Genomic DNA, 16716 nt, shown 5'->3' on the forward strand with positions numbered 1-16716 from the left:
CTCTCTTTTGTTCTACAAAATAAACTTTAACTAAGTCCATTTCCAGTCCTATGTGGAAGTCTCTCCTTTTCCTTATGGCAAAAAATTTCTGGAAGCAAATTTTTCAATGCAAAAAGTGAAGGTTCCAGCTGAGGGACAAGACGAAGACAATTTAATAACTTTTTAAAAAGTCTTAAGGAGCAAGAATAAAGCTAGTAGAAAAGGGTTAAAAGCAGAGAAGTAATTTCTACTCTTCATGGTTTATTTGGTACAGAGAGGAGATGAAGGGCTTGGGGCAGTCAAAAGAAGAAAAGAACTATTTCATATATAACCTGACTAGAACAAAGCAAAGACATTAACATCCCAGGAGAGCCAAGATACGTGCTTCCCTACAAACTATCTCTGCACATTGTACATTTTGTCCAGGCAAACAGTATAACTTTAAGCCAGAATGTCTCCTGAGGACACTCAGTGGCTCAAAGCTGCACAGAGGGGACTGTCAGAAGTGGGGGGCAAGGAGATGGAGTGAGGAAATAGGATGATACAGGCAAGATGACTGGGAGCCAAGATCTGGCAATTTTTTCAGGGAGAAAACTGCATATTCCCCATAAATTTTTTGACTGCCAAGGTAAGTACCTTCCGGAGCACAGTGAAACTATATATCCTTCCATCAACTCATAAACAACTTTCTAGGCATGAGGCCAAAAAGAATATATTATATAGGGGACACTCAGAGACAGAAGGGCATTTTCTCCCTTTTAATCTATGGTCAAGTAGACAGAATGTAAACAAGAAGACAATAGCTAGAGGCCAAAAATTCTGACCTACCCTGTGGCAAAATTCTTGTAAACTTACCAGTCCTCTGCCAATTTGTATAGCAAGAATAAATGACTCTCAATTGAAAAAATAGATTTTAAACTGTTCAAAATCTAGAGGCTCAAGAGAATAGATAAACAAATTACTATATGTTCATAGAACACTGTGCCACAATAAAAAAGAAAGAACTTTTGGTGTTTGCCTTGTTCTGAAGACACATGATCAGAGAAACTGACCCTATTCTGAACCCGAGGAGGTGGACCTTAATTAGGTACACCAATTATGGTAATTGTTTCCTTTTTGTGACTGGTTTGGGAAGGGACCAGTGATTTGATCATTATCAGAAAGACTAGGGGACTTTGCTGGGAATATACTGAAATACACAAAAACATGGATGGATCTCAAACTTTTATGGTAGGTAAAAGAAAGCAGAACTTCCTTTAAAAAAAAAAAACATAATTCCATTTACAAGAAGTTAATGGACACAGAAAACTAAATTTAAATCAAGAAGTGCTTGCTTAGGAATGGGGGTAAAATATGGGTATAAGGGATCCTTCAAGTGATGGAAATAATCTGTCTTACTGGGGGATGTGGTTACATGGGTGTATGCAACTATCAAAAGTTATGAACTGAATGCCTAAGATCTGTGCATTTTATTGTATGTTATTTAAACATACACACACACATAAACACACACAAACCACACACACAAATGCCCTTAGGAGTCAAGACAACGGGGACAAAACATCCTTATAGTTAAAATGGCACGGTAAAAACAAAACAAGTCTGCGCTCATGCAGGGCAAGTCTATTCCTACATTTTGACTGGAGTTGGGAGAAAAGGAAAAAGCACTAATGTTCACTGAGCACAGTTATGAACCTGGTGCTTTTTGCACTTCAACTTATAATCACCAAGAGAAGTTAATCACCTTGCCCAAGGTCATACCACTACTAAATATCAGAACCACATGAGAACACTGGTGTTGTCTGATTCCAAAGTCTACATGCTTTCTTTGACTCGGATTTATTTTTCCTACACATTACTTTATTTAATCCAAACAAAACTCTTGTCAGGGTATTTTCAGATGAAGAAACTAAGCTCAGGGATGCCTGGGTGGCTCAGTCAGTTAAGTGTCTGCCTTCGGCTCAGGTCATGATTCCAGGGTCCTGGGATCAAGTCCCTCATTGGGCTCCTTGCTCAGTGGGAAGCCTGCTTCTCCCTCTGCCTGCTGCTCCCCTTGCTTGTGTTCTCTCTCTCTCTCCCTCTGACAAATAAATAAAATCTTAAAAAAAAAAAAAAAGGGAAGGAAGAAACTAAAGCTCAGAGGAATTAAATAACTTTCTCAAGTTAATATAAGAGGAGCAAGGGCAAGATTCCAACCTAGCTGAATCTAATCCCAAAGCCAAAGTTGTAGGTGTTCCAAGGTAGACATTCAAGAGTGTTCTGGGGCATGAAGTGTGGGATGAAAGGGGTGCCTAAAACCGAAGTCTCTCTACAGAGTGGTGGTGGGGGACAAATTTGGGGGTTCAAATATTGGGTTTCTACATTCTCCCATCTTTTTCCTCAATCTGGGTCACCCCCATGACTTTAAATTTTTTACAGTTTACAGAGAATATCTTATTCGATCTTCTCAAGGTATAAAAAATAATCTCAATTTTTGAATGAAATAGTAACAGTAAGAAATAGTAAGTGAATTGTTCAGGGCCACACAATATGTATAAGGAGGTAGAATTCAAACCCAGGTCTTCTTGATTACAAAATCCCATGTTTTTTTCACTACAGTGCTCAAAGGGCGAAAACCGAGAACAGTATGATAACTGCATGCCTGAAGAGGTAATTGGCTCAACCGCCCTGGGTAGGTATGATAAAGACCCTACTGAGTTATAAATAAGAGACAGGGGTCCAATACTCCCTTTTCTTCAAAGAGAGAAAGCAGAATATGGGGGACTAGAGAGTAAAGTACTTATGGAACATGTAAGGCTACAGTTATGTGACAGTTACTAAGTCCTTTAAGGACTTCAAAAGTCAACAGTCACAGGTTTCACTAGTACTCGGCCAATAAAAATAGCAATAATGACAACAATTTTACCAATTTTTAGATCAGGAAAGTGTTAAGAAAATCACTCTGCTCTATAAATGCAAAAGGATTTACTGGTGTATAAAGAAAGCCACAGGAGTTGGCTGATGTCTAGAGCAATTTCTTAGGCAAACTAAAGAAAGGAACAAGACTAAAATGTTCTGGACATGTACCTTCTTTCTTTGTTCAATGTGTTACGGCTGTACTTGTCCTGAAATGAGAACTACAGGTGCTTTTAATCGATGGACTAAAATGTTGGGCATCATTATAGTTTCTATTAGCTTCTTTACATTTCTGGCCAAAAAATGCCCATTTTACTTCTGTGAGCAAAACAGAACAAATCAAATTTCCTCCTCTTTTAAGCAAAGAGCACTAGTGGGTGGGTGCCTTTCCTTCTGCTGCTTCCATTTTCTTTAGTTTTATCATAGTAATGCCACTATGTAGAAAATATCACAGAATCTTAGGGAGGCACAGGACCTTGAAAGTTCATACTGTATTCTCCCACGCCCTGGCAAAAGTGTTCCCAGCTGAATCCAGAGAAGATATTCTGGCAAAGAGAATAAAAAAATCACAACTTACCTACTGTTCATGGCATTTCAGGATGCCTTCTATTACTAACTTAAATGCTATGTGGATAAGTCTACCTTGCCCTACTGTGATGACTTTAGAAGTCAATGTCACTGCTTGTTAGGTAGAGAGGACACCTAAGCCAACAATGTAGTATTAAAAGAATATTTCAAAATATAAAATGAAACGTGAAGATTGCCAGAGAAATGAAAGAAGAATCTAAGTTCATATGAAGGAACTAAAAACCTTTAAGAATTGCTATTCCTTAAGCCTCTGCTGCAAAGGAGAGCCCACTATTTATTCTGCGATATCCAATTACCTCTTCCTTAGCAGAACCACTGGTTTTAGGTTGGGCATATGGCTGCCTGGAAAAAAGCTACACATATCCCAACCTCCACTGTAGCTAAATACGAGCACATGACTAAGTTCTAGTCCATGAGACATAAGAAGTAGTGTTAGGAATTAAACTATGTCCCCCTCCAAACTTGTATGTTGAATCCCTAACCTCCTGTATCTCAGAATGTGACTATTATTTGGAGATGGGAGTCTTTTTTTTTTTTTTTTAAGATTTTATTTATTTATTTGAAAGAGATCACAAGTAGGCAGAGAGGCAGGCAGAGGGAGAGGAAAGGAAGCAGGCTCCCTGCGGAGCAGAGAGTCTGATGCGGGGCTCAATCCCAGGACCCTGGGATCATGACCTGAGCCGAAGGCAGAGGCTTTAACCCACTGAGCCACCCAGCCATCCTGAGATAGGGATCTTTAAGGAGGTGATTAAGTTAAAATGAGTGGGGTGGGGCCCTAATCTAATCTGACTGATAGCTTTATAAGAAGAGGAAATCCAGACACACAAAGAGACAAGAGAAATACACAGGCAGAGGAAAAACTGTGCGATGACAGTGAGAAGGCAGCCATTTGCAAGTCCAGGAGAAAGGTTTCTAGAGAAACCAAATCCGCCAACACTTCGATCTTGGACTTCCAGCCTCCAGAACTGAGAAAATAAATTTCTGTTCCTTAAGCCATCCAGTCTGTCGTATTTTATTATGGCAGCCCTACGAAATAAATACAGTAAATACAAGCAGTAAATACAACCTCTATGAAGTACCCTTAAAGGAAGTGGGTAGACCTTCTTTACTTACCCTAATTCCTACTGGCTTAAATGTAGAAACAGCCATCTGGGATTGTGAGATGATACTAAGATTGAAAACCACAGATCATGAGGAAACAGACAAAAGAAACCTGGATCCTTGACTAGAGCAGTCCCAGACTAGACTGACTACCTCTAGATTTCCTGAATGTGAGAAAAATACACTTCACTCCTAACTAAGATACTAGATACGTGTGTGTGCATGTGCATATACACAGACACAAAGTAATTTTGATAAAACCAGTAATAATTCCTCAATTCCTACAAGCAAAAATCAAGCAGCAACATTCTGGAGCTTATATGTACTTGGGAGAGAAAAAGTTAAAATAAAGAAAAGTTGGTATTTTTTTAAAAAGTTTTTTTTTTTAACATGGGGCTCGAACTCACAAACCCAAGATTAAGAGTCGCATGCTCTACCAACTGACCCAGCCAGAGACCCCAAAAGTTGGCATTTTATGGAGAATATAAGAGCATCACCCTTGTGCTCTAGTACCACCTCTGCTATAAGGAAAAGACTGAACATAGTAATAGGGTGAGTAAGGGGTAGCACCCATCAAAATAAAGAACATTCAAGCTCCAGAGTATGGAAGGCAGCAAGCATGTTGTAGTGGGTAAATTTAATGAACTCTGTAATTTGATGTGAATTTGGCTAGAAGAGTCTGGTTTCCACAACTTAGCAATCAGGTAACTAAGCCTGGGCCTCCTCATTTGTAAGATCAGGCAACAGACACACCTCACGGAGTCACTGAAAAAACATGTGAGATAACAAGTGCAATGTGCTTGCACACAGCAGATGCTCAGAAAATGTCATTCCACAGTAAGAAGGGAAAGAACAATGACTGAGAGACCCCTTTCCCTTGCTGCTCACTGGTACTGTTTTTCTCTTATGAATGAACACATTTCCATTCAGAACTGGTATCTTGTATATACCCTTTTCCCAATCAGTGTAGAAGCCATGTTATCCTGCATAGGTGAGACTCTTACCCATTTCAATGATAAGTGGACAGTAAAAGACTACAAGAAATAGAAAAGAGAATTTTATTTGCCCTTTCCTGTTAGCTTCCACTTTTTCTTAGTACTTTGGTATTTTAAGAATTATTTGTTTTTTTTTTTAAAGTCAATTCAGGTAAATGCTTCTTCCAAAAGAAAGAATTCCAATGTTTGATACAGCTGTAAGCACAGGCCCAAGGCAAGAGATCAATCACTGAAGAGTGACAAGGTCTTCAGACTCTGTTACCCACGATGGCTGGTCAGATGTGTAAAGAATACCTAATGTTTGATGGTTCAGATCTTAAGGAGCCCTCACTTCTAGAATTACTTCTAGAACTACTCACTCTGTTGTGTGCACAGAGCTAGACACAAAGTAGGCATTATCATTCCTTTTTTATGGAAGAATAAACTGAAGATCAAAGTGATCAGAAGGCAAAACTCATTCACTCTAATTTCAAAGTACATCAAAAATCTGATGATTTCCCACACTTCCACTGCTACCACCCTAGTCCAAGCCGCCATCTTTCTTGGTGGAATGATATAATAAGCTACTAACTAGTTTCCGGCTTCCAACCTCGCTTCCCTCCAGTATTTTCTAAACATGGTAGCCACAATGACTGTAAAAAAACATCTTCAGATCATGTTACACATTTGCTCAAAACCATCCAATGGCTCCCATCTCAATCAGAGCAAAAGCCGAAGTTCTTAAAATGACCTACAAAACTTAAATAATCTCATACCAGTTTGCCCTCTGATCCCATCTCTTACTATGCCGCCTCCAACCCCCACTATTGCAGGTCCAGTCACACTGGCTCCCCGCTATGCTCTAAGCCCACTTTATAGTGATTATTTTTGCTGTTCCCTCCTTCTGTCCAGAGCAATCATTTTCCAGATAAAAGCATGCTTACTTTGTCTCTTCAAGTCTTTACTGAAATGCTATCCTCAGTAAGCCTTCCTCTGGTCATAATAACTAAAATTATAAAACCCCAAATACTTCTATCCTACTCCAAGACCTCCCCTAACAAAAAGTTATTTAATTAGATTCCAAACAGACTTTTTGCTTCTCTTTGCTTAACAGATAAATCTGATGGTTTTCTTCCTCTGAGACAGAAAGTGATGGTATAACGAAAAGTTCACATCTCACTCATAGAGATGCAAACACCTCAAAAGGGGAGAACAAATTCATGGACTTCTTGAGGTCTCTTTCAGTCCTTCAAATCTGTAAATAGTCAAGTATGGGAGCACTGGAAAAAGGAGAACACGACCCACCATAATTTCTATCTATGATGTAAAATATAAGAAGAGAAACATAATACTCTTGATTTCACTTACAAAAATCTAGGGGGGGGAGGTTTCTTGGTATGAATGACTCATTCTCAATCTCTAAAGCAATAAGTACAGGAGAAAATACATGCCACGATCTCCGATGACAAGGAACTAACATTGAGCTGAGTGAAATTTCCCAGACCTACCCTAATAAATATGAACAGGCTAAGAAAGTAAAAATGGAAAACACAGATGAAACCTCCAGCTTATTTTCTTTCTTCTTCTTTTTAAAAAATATTTTATTTATTTATTTATTTATTTATTTATTTATTTCACAAGTAGGCTGAGAGGCAGGCAGAGAGAGAGGAAAGGAGGCAGTCTCCCTGCTGGGCAGAGAGCCCGATATGGGGCTCAATCCCAGGACCCTGGGATCATGACCTGAGCCGAAGGCAGAGACTTTAACCCACTGAGCCACCCAGGTGCCCTTCCAGCTTATTTTCTAACACCAGACAAATGGAGTTAGAGTGGAAGAGAAACAAGAAAAACAAGTCAGACACAAGGTGCCAATTTCTGACTCAGATTTAAAGTTACCAAAATAAGCAAGGCACCTAGATATAATGACAAATCTCTTCTGGTCTATAAGGCCAGAGTTTGGCATAAGCTCAACTGACTACCCCAGCAGCCTGATTCACAAACAGGTGATAGGTGTTTCCCACCATATCTTCTTCCAATCAAATCACATTAAGAAGATGATGTATCATTACAGTGTTTATATTAAACTGCAAATTTTCAAAGAGAAGAGAAAAACACCTTATACCATTCTTAAAACGTTTTATTTCACAGCTTTAAATAGCGTTATGGTATTACTGTCGCATATCATTGAGTAAATGAATTCTGCAAGGTTAAATGATGATATGTATATGTTCTAACTGCTCATTGGCCCCCAGGTCAGCCAATCTGATCCAGGACTCCATGGCAACAGGCTCTATCACTAAGAGCTACAAGACAAGATTCCCTCTGCCTTTTCTGTCCTCCTCCTCCTCCTCCTCCTCCTTCTTCTTCTTCTTCTTCTTTTTTTTTTAAATAATGCATTTGTCACAGAAACTGCTGCAAATACTGTCAAAAAATAGTCTCTACAGACAAATAAGAAATCCTGCCACTCTGATATACTAAAAATGAATACTGGGGAGAAAGAGTGGACAGCAATGACAATGAATCTATGCAAATAACAAGGGATCCCAAAAACTCCAGAGATTTGACCCTGTTTAATTTCGTAGAGAAATTCGGGAACCCTTGAATTGTGAAAAAACAACACCAAGATAAATTGAGGATTAGTAATTAGGGAGTGCTGCCTTCCCCACTAAAGTTATGGTATTGAAGCTTCCCATGCCACAATATACAGGGAGAGCTAAAAGCTTTAATTTAAGACAGCTAACCTTTTCCCACAATTTTTTTTGAACTGTTAAAATAAGCCTCAAAACTCACAGATCTCAGGTTCTTATTCTCCGTATCTTGCAAACCACAGTTATATGTCCTACGAATTCTATGTCTGTCTTCTCTACATTCCCCTCCCCAGCACCCTCACTATGCTTAGGAAAAAACTGCCATGTCCAAATGAGGAAATAATATATTTGCTCTTCACATACCATATGTCCCCATTCCTTCTCCCTCAGCTATAGACCTTCTTGAAGCAAAGAGGAAACAAGATAATTACAAACTAGACAAGGAAACTAGAATGAAACAACCCATCATTCTCCCCAGTGATACTCACTGACATTCTAAAATCCACCTGACATATTACAAGATATCCTGCTTCCCTGGCATGCTTTTCGCCAGTAACTGATATAATATCTTTGGATGCAACAAGAAACTTTGGTCCCCACCTTGTGGTACATGATGGTAAGTGAATGCTAAGAAGTAGACAGAATCTGAATGGTCAGGGTCAAAATTAGCTTGGAAACTGTACATTTGCACCTGGCTCATTTCTGTTTTGTTTTAATTGTGCTAAACAGACATAATATAAAAATTATCATTTTATTCATTTTTAAGAATACAGTTCAGTAGTAGCATTAAGTACATTCACATTTTCCTGCATTGTAGAAGAGAACATCGTTTCCGACACAAAAGCCTTGGTAAGAAACTACAATTATTCTTTCTAGGACTATTTACTAAAACATGTATTTATTATACAAGTCACTTACTATTAAGAAGTATAACTTATGAAGAACATTCAGATGTTAAGATCTGACACTAATGCTCACTAAAAATAGCCACCCACATGTCTATTTCCAGTATGTTTTTCATATGCTGAATACAGTTTCTTACATGCACATCTCAGGTCCCAAATAAGTCCAAAGTAGATGGAAGTCTACATCTCTTTTGTCAGCACTGAGTTCCAAGGGACCCGTAAGAGCAGACTAACATGAGAAGCAATAGACAGAGTTCCAGAAATTCAGGCTTCCTGTTACACTGTTTCAAATTTCCCAAGAATTAAGGAGATATTAAGGAGAATGAAGGTTGTTAAGGAGACAACCCAGAAAAGAGGTAAAATGTAACTTGTAGTGGGAATCATAATATCAAAACTTAAAAAAAAAAAAGTCACTGTGGGGGAGAGGGGGAATCAATCCTAGGCCACTCTCTACATCAATTTCCTTTATACCTTCATAGCAGAAAACCCAAACATTTTGCTCTGGTCCTACAGCGCAGCAACCTCCACCCCCACCCGCCCACTGGCTTTTTTTGAGATCCTGGGCCAGTACATATAGAAACACAGCATATTTACTGACCCAAGAAGCACAGGAAGTTGCTTGAATAGGCTATTTTCTCAGGATAACCACCCTGGGCTCTGGTCAGAGGAGGTCATCTTCCTCAAGTACCAACTACAGCCACAGCAGCTCTCATTTATTATACGCCTACTGTATTCCAAACACCATACTCAAGAATTTATAGAAGTTATCACATTTATCTTCACTTTAATATATTCTGAAAATATGCCTTCAAATACAGGATTAAAATTTTTTTCATTCTTTTTCTTTTGTTTTTAAAGATTTTATTTATTTATCTGTCAGAGAGAGAGAGACAGCACAAGGAGGGAGAGCAGTGGGCAGAGGGAGAAGCAGGCTCCCTGCTAAGCACGGGTCCTGATGTGAGGCTCGATCCCACGACTCTGAGATCATGAACTGGGCCAAAGGCAGATGCTTAACTGAATAAGCCAGCTAGGCATCCCCTTCATCCTTGTTAACAAGACCAGAAAAGGTCCTTGATAGGCTTCTTTATACTTACAGAAAACACATACACACAAAAGAAAAGAAAAATGAGCCATAATCCATAACTAAGAGATAACTGCTATTAACAGCACAGTGTTTTCAGATAAATTTTTCTAAATTCTGTTTCCATATTTCTATGGAATTTGTATCCACATTGCATGTATTTCCATACCTAATAATTTTTATGTAGTATACATTATACAGAACATCTTTATACCATGTTTTTTCTAGTACTAAAATGTGATTAAAAAAAAAAAAAAAACCCTGTGGTCATTTTCTCCATTATTACTTTTACTAGTCACTTTAATAGCTGTCTAATAGTCTACTACATACATGTACCATAATTTTTTTTTAAAGATTTTATTTTTAAGGGGCACCTGAGTAGCTCAGTCATTAAGTGTCTGCAGCTCGGGTCATGATCCCATGGTACTGGGATTGAGCCCTACATCAGGCTCTCTGTTCGGCAGGAAGCCTGTTATTCCCTCTCCCCCTGCTTGTGTTCCCTCTCTCACTGTGTTTCTCTCTGTCAAATAAATAAAATCTTTTAAAAAAATTATTTTTAAGTAATCTCTATACCCAAAGTGGGGCTTGAACTCACAACCCCAAGATTAAGAGTGGCATGTTCTACTGATTAAGCCAACCAGGAACCCCACATGTACCATAATTTTTAACTATTTCCTTATTATTGTATAGTTAGGAAGTGGTTAGATTTTTTTTGAAAAAAAAATTGTTTTATTTATTTTATTTATTTGTTTGACAGACAGAGATTATAAGTAGGCAGAGAGGCAAGGCAGAGAGAGAGGAAGGGAAGCAGGCTCCTCGCCAAGCAGAGAGCCTGATGTGGGGCTTGATCCCAGGATCCTGAGATCATGACCTGGGCTGAAGACAAAGGTTTTAACTCACTGAGCGGCCCAAGCGCCCCCAGGGAAGCTGTTAATTTTTACAACAAAATAATGTTGTGATGAGTATCTTTGAACCTAATTAGATCTTTATTCATGTTTCTCATCAACATTTAAGAGTTCTGGAGATGGGACGCCTGGGTGGCTCAGTGGGTTAAGCCGCTGCCTTCGGCTCAGGTCATGATCTCAGGGTCATGGGATCGAGTCCCACATTGGGCTCTCTGCTCAGCAGGGAGCCGGTTCCCTCTCTCTCTCTGCCTGCCTACTTGTAATTTCTCTCTGTCAAATAAATAAATAATATCTTTAAAAAAAAAAAAAGAGTTTTGGAGATAAAAAATTTCTCCCTTAGTTCACCCCAGTAAATAGAAAAAAGGAGAGCCACGCTACCTAATTACGGTGTTTTTCAACTGTTCCCCCAGAAACACATAATGTCCACTTAAGCACATCCCATGACAGTGCCTAGACTTTAAGTTAGATATTCACCCAGGCAGTGTACTTTTTACTTTTATTCAACACATGTCCTGCCGTTTTAGTAATATTAACGCTCCTTTCTTATATATCACTAGAAGAGATATATACGCTGTACTCCTTTAGACTGACTGACCTAAGAAAATTAATAGGGAGGAAAGGGGGCATCTGGGTAGCTCAGCTGGTTAAGGGTCTGACTTGATTTCAGCTCTGATCACAGGGTTGTGAGATGGAGCCCTGTGTCAGCTCTGTGCTGGGTGGGGAGTCTGCTTAAGATTCTCTGTCTTGGGGCACGTGGGTGGCTCAGTCATTAAGCGTCTGCCTTCAGCTCAGGTCATGATCTCAGGGGGCTGGGACAGAGCCCCACATCAGGCTCCCTGTTCAGTGGGAAGCCTGCTTCTCTCTCTCCCACACCCCCTGCTTGTGTTCCCTCTCTTGCTGTGTGTGTCTGTCAAATACATAAATAAAATCTTAAAAAAAAAAAAAAATTATTTCTCCCTCGGTCCCTCCCCTCCTCAAAAAAAAAGGGGGGGGGGAGGAAAGGATATAAAGTTACACATGGAAATATTCTCTTTGACATTAATGTTACATACCATCTACTAACTCTTGTGAGTATACCTCGATATTAGACAGCAGTCCAAAGGATGAATGAAGTCTCAAAAAACACAAAAGAAAAACACTCTAAGTCTTTAATATGAAACTGTAAGAAAAGAAAAGGGCATGGAGATATTGAATATTTCGATATTTGTGATTTGACATTTGGTCTATTTAAGATCCTAGATTTTGTTGTTGTTGTTGTTATTTTTAAGATTTTACTTATTTATTTGACAGAGAGAGAGAGACAGCGAGAGAGGGAACACAAGCAGGGGAAATGGGAGTGGGAGAAGCAGGCTTCCCAATGAGTAGGGAGCCTGATGCAGGGCTTGATCCCAGAAATCTGCAATCATGACCTGAGCCGAAGGCAAATGCTTAACAACTGAGCCACCAAGGTCTCCCAAGACCCTAGATTTTTTCTGAAGTGAGTTCGATGCCCAAGATGGGGCTTAAAGTCACAACCCCAAGTTCAACAGTCACATGTTCTACCAACTGAGCCAGCCAGGCACCTAGAGTTTTTTAAGCTTGTGAAATGAAGGAGTCTTTCTATATAATGGTTCATATAAATCCCACACTCTCACAAATATGTGGAGAAAGAATACCACCTCATCAACTCAGAGAGAAAAGGAGAGGATACAAAGTTTCAGAGGTAGCAATAAAGACAAGTGTCCTAAGATTTTAAAGTATATCAGAACCAATGCTACAAAGTAAAACATAAAACAAACAACCATCATCTACAGAAGTCAAAAGATGAATGATGGCCAAGGAAATAAAAAGAGAGCTATTAATCTGACTTAATGTGTTCCCCAATTTGGTCTCAAGTAATAAGCATCAGATTAAAGAAGATACTTCTTTATTTATTTTTATTTTTAAAAGATTTTTATTTATTTATTGTTTGACAGAGAGAGAAACAGGGAGAGAGAGAACACACGCAGGGGGAGTGGGAGGGGGAGAAGCAGGCTCTTCGCTGAGCAGGGAGCCCAATACGGGTCTCAATCACAGCACCCTGGGATCACGACCTGAGTGGAAAGCAAATGCTTAACTGACCAAGCCACCCAGGTGCCCAGAGAAGATACTTCTAAAAGGATCAACTGTGTCAATTTTAAAAAACCTTAAATATTTAGATTATACTTATATTCTTTTAAAAAACTCAATATTCTACATAGCTTTAAAATGACTTCTGGCTTCCTCAAAAATTACTGTTTAATTTTTTAAAGATTTATTTATTTATTTGACAGAGAGAGAAAGAGAGGACATGCAGGGGGAGCAGCCAAGGGAGAAGCAGGCTCTCTGCCATCTGCTGAGCAGGGAGCCGAATGCAAGACTGGATCCCAGGCCCCTGGGATCAAGAGCTGAGCCCAAGGCAGACACTTAACTGACTGAGCCACCCAGGCACCCCATCTTTGTTTAGTTTCTAAACATTAACAATAGTGGCTAATGCTAAGTAAGCCTTTAAGAGGACCAGGAACTATCTTAAAGGCTTTACATGCATTAATTTTTTTAGTCCTCAAACAACTCTAGGAGGTGGATACCATTGTTACCTTCATTTCATATATTTTACATATGAAGAAATGGAGAGGTTAAGTAATTTGCCCAATGTCAGAGAACCAGCAATTGGCATAGCTGGGATTTGAGTTCAGGCAGTCTAAATCCAGAGTCCAAGCATTTAGCCACTACACTAAAAAAAAAGCTCCTAACAGGCTATAGACAATCGGAGTGGGTAGGCTAGAAGAGAACACCAGAGAGAAGTAGGTATAGAACTTAAGGCACAGGAGCATGTGGGTGGCTCAGACAGTTAAGTGTCTGCCTTCCGCTCAGGTCATGATCCCAGGACCTTGAGATCAAGCCCTGGGTCCGTCTCCCTACTCAGCAGGGAGTCTGCTTCTCCCTCTGCCTCTGCCCCTCCCCTAGCTCATTCTCTCTCTCTCTTTCTCAAATAAATAAATAAACAAATAAATCTTTTTTAAAAAGTTTCAGGCACAGAAACAGTCTCAAGCAATTTTGCGAGAAAGTTCTTTCAACATATATCACATTTTAAATTATCCCAAATAGGGCGATAGTAGCACAGAAATAGTCTCTAGCAATTTTGCCAGAAAATTCTTTGAACATGTATCACATTTTAAATTATCCCAAATAGGGTGATGGTAAACACCTTTTGCAAAAGCAGTTCTTGTCCTTTTCCTCCCCCTTAAAAAAAATAAAATAAAATTAAGAAGGATAAGAAACTGAAGTCTTACTTCTCCAACACCTTTCAACAGCTTTTCTTGCCTTGACCTTTTCCAAAACCTTGATAGTTAGAAAACAAAGATGAAAAAAGAAGGCACTTTCAATTGAAATAAAAAAGACCTCTTAGTAATTTTTCCACTGCTAATGACTGAAACATTTAAGAAAGACTTAGGTCGATCCCACCCACTCCCAAATGGAATGAAAACCAAGTTAAAACCGTCATCTTTTAATTTCACAGCAGTTTTCTTCCCCCTCTATGGCTATTCCTGTCCTCACTGCAGACAGGGAACTGCTCCCAATGACGTCAGAGCAGTCTCCCAGCAACGATTAATAAGGGCTGTCCACCACAGGGGTTTCCTGAAAAGCTAGCAAGAAATTGTCCACATATTTGCTGCAATACTGAGATATAAGGATGTGGTGGAATTTCTCTTAACCCTTATAGCTCCAGTCTCTGGCAAGTTTCAAAATAAGTTATTCTTCTGGAATGCTCTCAGTTTACCCTAGGATTATCTTCCTTTTCCTCCTCCAACTTCTCTCCAAATAAAATTGTAATTTTGCTTTCTCCTCTCTCTCTCTGCCTGCCTCTCTGCCTACTTGTGATCTCTCTCTGTCAAATAAATAAATAAAATATAAAAAATAAAATTGTAATTTTGTTAGTTTGAAATATTTTTGTCTGTAATAAATTGATAATATTGATATATTTGAACTACTATAAAAATGGGACTGGAATCTAAGTCTGGCAGATAATATTCTTTTCACTTCACACACAGAAGTTAGAATAAATGAGAGCACAGAACAGAAAAGAGTGTCAGGACAGAAAAGCCAGCAAGTTCTTAAAGGTACTTTTCCACATATGCTAGCCAAACACATCCACAGACAGGCAAAAACCTCAAATTTTCCTAGGCTCTAGTCTACTGAATTTTTCACACTGACCTCTGCAGGCAGCCCTCCAGAGATCAGTGGTATTAAATGGAGTTGCATAAAAAAGAACTGGAAGCCCATATACTTACTTAATCCAGGAAAGGGTAAATTAGGTTCACACCCAAGAGGGTATCTAACAATTTCTTCCTAAAGCTTTGCTCTAGCGTCATACACTCAAAATGAGAGTTTTAGTCTACAGTGGCAAGGAATTTCACCTAACTACCTATTTTTGAGGTCTGAGAAACAGCATACAAAATGCCTGCTCAGGACCAGTGCAAATAAGGTAGAAATAATTCCAAATTCCAAAGCTCAACCTAGAATTACCCGTGGATGCTAGGTTCCAGAAACCTGCTCGTGAGCACCTTCTCTTTCCATATTTAAAAAAGCAATTAGGTAAAATTCATAAGCAGCAAGACATACAGGGTTAATTCAGGCACTGTGCTTCAGCAGTCAACTCTGGCCCCAACCTATTCTAAAAAGAAACAAACAAAATAGCATCGCTATCATTAACAACATCCCACTTTGGCTTCTGCTCTGTTCAATGGAACCCAGTTATCATTAAGGCATAGATGGGAGAACGCACCGCTTCAGATGGATTTTCTTCTTCCTTCTCTCTGTCCCCTCCCTCTCGGAAGAAAAAAGACTGCAAACAAAATCACTACGTCACTGGAGGCAGAGGGAATCCCATCCCTGCACTCTTTAGATACCAAGGTCAGCAAACAAAAGCCAATTACAAGAAACAAATAAGTAATCCAAAATAAGCAGCAGTAAATCCACAGGAAATTCTTATGATAAAGCTCAATATGTCAAAAAGTGTGTTTCAGTAAAAAAGCTGAACAAATTCTTCCTAAGACGTTCATAATTAAAAAAAGCTTCCCAGACACAGCAAAGGCGACATATTTCTTATCATCACAGTTAAAGACTAGGGGGCAGTTACATAAAGACACAGGACACAGAGACATATTCACCAGCCGGGTGTGGATAGCTGTGGAATGACACAGTGAAGGATATTTATAGGGGATTCCCTGCTTCCTGCAATGTGCGTCAACAGCATCACCAAAGGAACAGAAATCACCACTATTCTCATAAGCTAAATCTGAATGAAGCATCACTTGAAATAGCTATGGAAGAGGTAGAATCTGAATACAATAAAAGTTCTAGCAAACCTAATTTTTAAAACATTTTAAAGGTAAAAATCAGCAAATGAAAATGCCCACAAAACAACATTTGATAACTCTGTAATTTTCCTACTGTGTATTACACAGTTAAATTGGCCAAGATAAAAAAGGGATCTATTTTTCTAGCTTCTTCCTTACCCAGTCTATGGAGTTCAAGGACTATTTATATAAAGAAAGAAAATTATCCAAAACTCACCCCAGATGGATCTGCACTTAAACCAACAGCAAGCTCACATTTTTAATGGAGACCTCATTGTAAGAATCTGTTCTGCCGGAATTTTGCAGGAAGAAATTCCTTCTGGGAAACCTGTGCCTCTTCCCCCAC

At 39.1% G+C, this 16716-nt stretch overlaps 1 protein-coding gene across 20 annotated transcripts in view; it reads right to left on the reverse strand.

The window, feature by feature from the left end:
• R3HDM2 (R3H domain containing 2) overlaps positions 1-16716 on the reverse strand; it is a 162553-nt gene that overhangs the window by 48395 nt on the left and 97442 nt on the right. Inside the window, exon 1 of one of the 20 annotated variants that reach the window (XM_044227325.1) lies at positions 16588-16648. The exons of 18 other annotated variants lie outside the window; for them this stretch is intronic. The gene's annotated coding sequence lies outside the window, so the exon portion shown is untranslated. Of the gene's footprint in view, positions 1-15796; positions 15822-16587; positions 16649-16716 lie in introns of those variants that run through there. One more of the 20 variants, XM_044227326.1, reaches the window with a different exon arrangement.

Source organism: Neovison vison, chromosome 12 (genome assembly GCF_020171115.1).
Source record: "Neovison vison isolate M4711 chromosome 12, ASM_NN_V1, whole genome shotgun sequence".
NCBI lineage: Eukaryota > Metazoa > Chordata > Mammalia > Carnivora > Mustelidae > Neogale > Neogale vison.